Consider the following 6,427-nt stretch of genomic DNA (forward strand, 5'->3'; position numbering starts at 1 on the left):
GGTCTTTTCTGTGGGAAACTTAACTCCCCCCATAAGTCTCCTGATGTCAGTTTATGGGATGGATTTGGCACTCCAAGGACAGTTAGGGTTCCAGCTTCTGGGAGCTTGGATCTGGCAGATGTCCTGTGCTGAACCTAATTTTATCAGTTAGCAGCCCACTCTGGGGCACAGAGCTCTGTGCAGGAACAGTGGCTCTCTTCTGTGGGAAACTAAACTCACCCCCCGAAGTTCCTAATGTCAGGTTGTAGGAGACATTTGGCACTCGCAGGACAGTTAGGGTTCCAGCTTCTGACAGCTTGGATATGGGAGAAGTGCAGCAGTGTTCAGAATTCTAAGTGGCAGAAGCCCACTCCGGGGCACAGTGCTCTGTGCAGGAACGGTGGGTCTTTTCTGTGGAAAGCTAAACTCACCCCTCCAAGTTCCTGATGTCAGTTTGCAGGGGGTGTTTGGCAGTCTAAGGGCAGCTAGGGTTTCAGCTTCATGGCAGCTTGGTTGTGGGAGTAAGTACACTGTTCAGAATTCTAAGTGGCAGAAGCCCACTCTGGGGCACAGAGCTCTGTGCAGGAACATTGGCTCTCTTCTGTGGGAAGCTAAACTCACCGACTAAGTTCCTAATGTCAGGTTGTAGGAGACATTGGGCACTCCAAGGACAGTTAGGGTTCCAGCTTCTGGGAGCTTGGATATGGGAGAAGTGCAGCAGTGTTCAGAATTCTAAGTGGCAGAAGCCCACTCCCGGGCACAGAGCTCTGTGTAGGAACGGTGGGTCTTTTCTGTGGGAAGCTAAACTCACCCCAGCAGGTTCCTGATGTCAGGCTGTAGGAGACATTTGACACTCCAAGGACAGTAAGGATTCCAGCTTCTGGATTCTTGGATCTGGCAGAAGTCCTATGCTGAACTTATTTTTATCAGTTAGCAGCCCACTCCGTGGCCGATAGTTCTGTGCAGGAACGGTGGGTCTTTTCTGTGGAAAGCTAAACTCACCCCTCCAAGTTCCTGATGTCAGTTTGCAGGGGGTGTTTGGCAGTCTAAGGGCAGCTAGGGTTTCAGCTTCATGGCAGCTTGGTTGTGGGAGTGAGTACACTGTTCAGAATTCTCAGCGGCAGAAGCCCACTCCCGGGCACAGAGCTCTGTGCAGGAACAGTGCCTCTCTTCTGTGGGAAGCTAAACTCACCCCCTAAGTTCCTGATGTCAGGTTGTAGGAGACATTGGGACTCCAAGGACAGTTAGGGTTCCAGCTTCTGACAGCTTGGTTGTGGGAGTAATGTGCACTGTTCAGAATTCTAAGTGGCAGAAGCCCACTCCGGGGCACAGAGCTCGGTGCAGGAACTGTGGGTCTTTTCTGTGGGAAACTAAACTCACCCCAGCAGGTTCCTGATGTCAGGCTGTAGGAGCCATTTGGCACTCCAAGGCCAGTAAGGGTTCCAGCTTCTGGATGCTTGGATCTGGCAGAAGTCCTGTGCTGAACTTATTTTTATCAGTTCGCAGCCCACTCTGTGGCCGAGAGTTCTGTGCAGGAACGGTGGGTCTTTTCTGTGGAAAGCTAAACTCACCCCTCCAAGTTCCTGATGTCAGTTTGCAGGGGGTGTTTGGCAGTCTAAGGGCAGCTAGGGTTTCAGCTTCATGGCAGCTTGGTTGTGGGAGTAAGTACACTGTTCAGAATTCTAAGTGGCAGAAGCCCACTCCTGGACACAGAGCTCTGTGCAGGAACGGTGGGTCTTTTCTGTGGGAAGCTATACTCACCGACTAAGTTCCTAATGTCAGGTTGTAGGAGACATTGGGCACTCGCAGGACACTTAGCGTTCCAGCTTCTGGGAGCTTGGATATGGGAGAAGTGCAGCAGTGTTCAGAATTGTAAGTGGCAGAAGCCCACTCCCGGGCACAGAGCTCTGTGCAGGAACAGTGGCTCTCTTCTGTGGGAAGCTAAACTCACCCCCTAAGTTCCTAATGTCAGGTTGTAGGAGACATTGGGCACTCCAAGGACAGTTAGGGTTCCAGCTTCTGACAGCTTGGTTCTGGGAGTTATGTGCACTGTTCAGAATTCTAAGTGGCAGAAGCCCACTCCCGGGCACAGAGCTCTGTGCAGGAACTGTGGGTCTTTTCTGTGGGAAACTAAACTCACCCCTCCAAGTTCCTGATGTCAGTTTGCATGGGGTGCTTGGCAGTCTAAGGGCAGCTAGGGTTTCAGCTTCATGGCAGCTTGGTTGTGGCAGTAAGTACACTGTTCAGAATTCTAAGTGGCAGAAGCCCACTCCCGGGCACAGAGCTCTGTGCAGGAACAGTGGCTCTCTTCTGTGGGAAGCTATACTCACCGACTAAGTTCCTAATGTCAGGCTGTAGGAGACATTGGGCACTCCAAGGACAGTTAGGGTTCCAGCTTTTGGATGCTTGGATCTGGCAGATGTCCTGTGCTGAACTTATTTTTTTCAGTTCGCAGCCCACTGCGTGGCCGGTAGTTCTGTGCAGGAACGGTGGGTCTTTTCTGTGGAAAGCTAAACTCACCCCTCCAAGTTCCTGATGTCAGTTTGCAGGGGGTGTTTGGCAGTCTAAGGGCAGCTAGGGTTTCAGCTTCATGGCAGCGTGGTTGTGGGAGTAAGTACACTGTTCAGAATTCTAAGTGGCAGAAGCCCACTCCCGGGCACAGAGCTCTGTGCAGGAACAGTGGCTCTCTTCTGTGGGAAGCTATACTCACCGACTAAGTTCGTGATGTCAGGCTGTAGGAGACATTCGGCGCTCCAAGGCCAGTTAGGGTTCCAGCTTCTGGATGCTTGGATCTGGCAGAAGTCCTGTGCTGAACTTATTTTTATCAGTTAGCAGCCCACTCCGTGGCCGAGAGTTCTGTGCAGGAACGGTGGGTCTTTTCTGTGGGAAGCTATACTCACTGACTAAGTTCCTAATGTCAGGTTGTAGGAGACATTGGGCACTCCAAGGACAGTTAGGGTTCCAGCTTCTGGGAGCTTGGCTATGGGAGAAGTGCAGCAGTGTTCAGAATTCTAAGTGGCAGAAGCCCACTCCCGGGCACAGAGCTCTGTGCAGGAACAGTGGCTCTCTTCTGTGGGAAGCTATACTCACCGACTAAGTTCCTAATGTCAGGTTGTAGGAGACATTGGGCACTCCAAGGACAGTTAGGGTTCCAGCTTCTGACAGCTTGGTTCTGGGAGTAATGTGCACTGTTCAGAATTCTAAGTGGCAGAAGCCCACTCCGGGGCACAGAGCTCTGTGCAGGAACTGTGGGTCTTTTCTGTGGGAAACTAAACTCACCCCAGCAGGTTCCTGATGTCAGGCTGTAGGAGCCATTTGGCACTCCAAGGCCAGTAAGGGTTCCAGCTTCTGGATGCTTGGATCTGGCAGAAGTCCTGTGCTGAACTTATTTTTATCAGTTAGCAGCGCACTCCGTGGCCGAGAGTTCTGTGCAGGAACGGTGGGTCTTTTCTGTGGAAAGCTAAACTCACCCCTCCAAGTTCCTGATGTCAGTTTGCAGGGGGTGTTTGGCAGTCTAAGGGCAGCTAGGGTTTCAGCTTCATGGCAGCTTGGTTGTGGGAGTAAGTACACTGTTCAGAATTCTAAGTGGCAGAAGCCCACTCCGGGACACAGAGCTCTGTGCAGGAACAGTGGCTCTCTTCTGTGGGAAGCTATACTCACCGACTAAGTTCCTAATGTCAGGTTGTAGGAGACATTGGGCACTCCAAGGACAGTTAGGGTTCCAGCTTCTGACAGCTTGGTTCTGGGAGTAATGTGCACTGTTCAGAATTCTAAGTGGCAGAAGCCCACTCCGGGGCACAGAGCTCTGTGCAGGAACTGTGGGTCTTTTCTGTGGGAAACTAAACTCACCCCAGCAGGTTCCTGATGTCAGGCTGTAGGAGCCATTTGGCACTCCAAGGCCAGTAAGGGTTCCAGCTTCTGGATGCTTGGATCTGGCAGAAGTCCTGTGCTGAACTTATTTTTTTCAGTTCGCAGCCCACTCCGTGGCCGAGAGTTCTGTGCAGGAACGGTGGGTCTCTTCTGTGGGAAGCTATACTCACCGAGTAAGTTCCTGATGTCAGTTTGCAGAAGGTGTTTGGCAGTCTAAGGGCAGCTAGGGTTTCAGCTTCTGGCAGCTTGGTTCTGGGAGTAATGTGCACTGTTCAGAATTCTAAGTGGCAGAAGCCCACTCCCGAACACAGAGCTCTGTGCAGGAACGGTGGGTCTTTTCTGTGGGAACCTAAACTAACCCCAGCAGGCTCCTGATGTCAGTTTATGGGATGGATTTGGCACTCCAAGGACAGTTAGGGTTTCAGGATCTGGGAGCTGGGATCTGGCAGATGTCCTGTGCTGAACTTAATTTTATCAGGTAGCAGCCCACTCCAGGGCAGAGAGCTCTGTGTAGGAACAATGGGTCTCTTCTGTGGGAAGCTAAACTCACCCCCTAAGTTCCTAATGTCAGGTCGTAGGAGACATTTGGCACTCCAAGGACAGTTAGGGTTCCAGCCTCTGGGAGCTTGGATATGGGAGAAGTGCAGCAGTGTTCCGAATTGAAAGTGGCAGAAGCCCACTCCGGGACACAGAGCTCTGTGCAGGAACGGTGGCCGCTTTTCTGGGGAAAGTAAATATACCTCTCTGGTTCAGATTGTCAGTTTTAAGGAGCCATTTGGCAGTCCAAGGGGAGCCAGGCTTCCAGCTTCTGGGAGCTTGGTTCTGGGAGTAATGTGCACTGTTCAGAATTCTAAGTGGCAGAAGCCCACTCCCGAACACAGAGCTCTGTGCAGGAACGGTGGGTCTTTTCTGTGGGAAACTTAGCTCCCCCCATAAGTCTCCTGATGTCAGTTTATGGGATGGATTTGGCACTCCAAGGACAGTTAGGGTTCCAGCTTCTGGGAGCTTGGATCTGGCAGATGTCCTGTGCTGAACCTAATTTTATCAGTTAGCAGCCCACTCTGGGGCACAGAGCTCTGTGCAGGAACAGTGGCTCTCTTCTGTGGGAAACTAAACTCACCCCCCGAAGTTCCTAATGTCAGGTTGTAGGAGACATTGGGCACTCCAAGGACAGTTAGGGTTCCAGCTTCTGACAGCTTGGTTCTGGGAGTTATGTGCACTGTTCAGAATTCTAAGTGGCAGAAGCCCACTCCCGGGCACAGAGCTCTGTGCAGGAACTGTGGGTCTTTTCTGTGGGAAACTAAACTCACCCCTCCAAGTTCCTGATGTCAGTTTGCATGGGGTGCTTGGCAGTCTAAGGGCAGCTAGGGTTTCAGCTTCATGGCAGCTTGGTTGTGGCAGTAAGTACACTGTTCAGAATTCTAAGTGGCAGAAGCCCACTCCCGGGCACAGAGCTCTGTGCAGGAACAGTGGCTCTCTTCTGTGGGAAGCTATACTCACCGACTAAGTTCCTAATGTCAGGCTGTAGGAGACATTGGGCACTCCAAGGACAGTTAGGGTTCCAGCTTTTGGATGCTTGGATCTGGCAGATGTCCTGTGCTGAACTTATTTTTTTCAGTTCGCAGCCCACTGCGTGGCCGGTAGTTCTGTGCAGGAACGGTGGGTCTTTTCTGTGGAAAGCTAAACTCACCCCTCCAAGTTCCTGATGTCAGTTTGCAGGGGGTGTTTGGCAGTCTAAGGGCAGCTAGGGTTTCAGCTTCATGGCAGCGTGGTTGTGGGAGTAAGTACACTGTTCAGAATTCTAAGTGGCAGAAGCCCACTCCCGGGCACAGAGCTCTGTGCAGGAACAGTGGCTCTCTTCTGTGGGAAGCTATACTCACCGACTAAGTTCGTGATGTCAGGCTGTAGGAGACATTCGGCGCTCCAAGGCCAGTTAGGGTTCCAGCTTCTGGATGCTTGGATCTGGCAGAAGTCCTGTGCTGAACTTATTTTTATCAGTTAGCAGCCCACTCCGTGGCCGAGAGTTCTGTGCAGGAACGGTGGGTCTTTTCTGTGGGAAGCTATACTCACTGACTAAGTTCCTAATGTCAGGTTGTAGGAGACATTGGGCACTCCAAGGACAGTTAGGGTTCCAGCTTCTGGGAGCTTGGCTATGGGAGAAGTGCAGCAGTGTTCAGAATTCTAAGTGGCAGAAGCCCACTCCCGGGCACAGAGCTCTGTGCAGGAACAGTGGCTCTCTTCTGTGGGAAGCTATACTCACCGACTAAGTTCCTAATGTCAGGTTGTAGGAGACATTGGGCACTCCAAGGACAGTTAGGGTTCCAGCTTCTGACAGCTTGGTTCTGGGAGTAATGTGCACTGTTCAGAATTCTAAGTGGCAGAAGCCCACTCCGGGGCACAGAGCTCTGTGCAGGAACTGTGGGTCTTTTCTGTGGGAAACTAAACTCACCCCAGCAGGTTCCTGATGTCAGGCTGTAGGAGCCATTTGGCACTCCAAGGCCAGTAAGGGTTCCAGCTTCTGGATGCTTGGATCTGGCAGAAGTCCTGTGCTGAACTTATTTTTATCAGTTAGCAGCGC

Source organism: Chamaea fasciata, unplaced genomic scaffold (assembly GCF_029207755.1).
Source record: "Chamaea fasciata isolate MVZ Bird 193981 ecotype frontalis unplaced genomic scaffold, bChaFas1.0.hap1 SCAF_14, whole genome shotgun sequence".
Classification (NCBI taxonomy): Eukaryota; Metazoa; Chordata; class Aves; order Passeriformes; family Sylviidae; genus Chamaea; species Chamaea fasciata.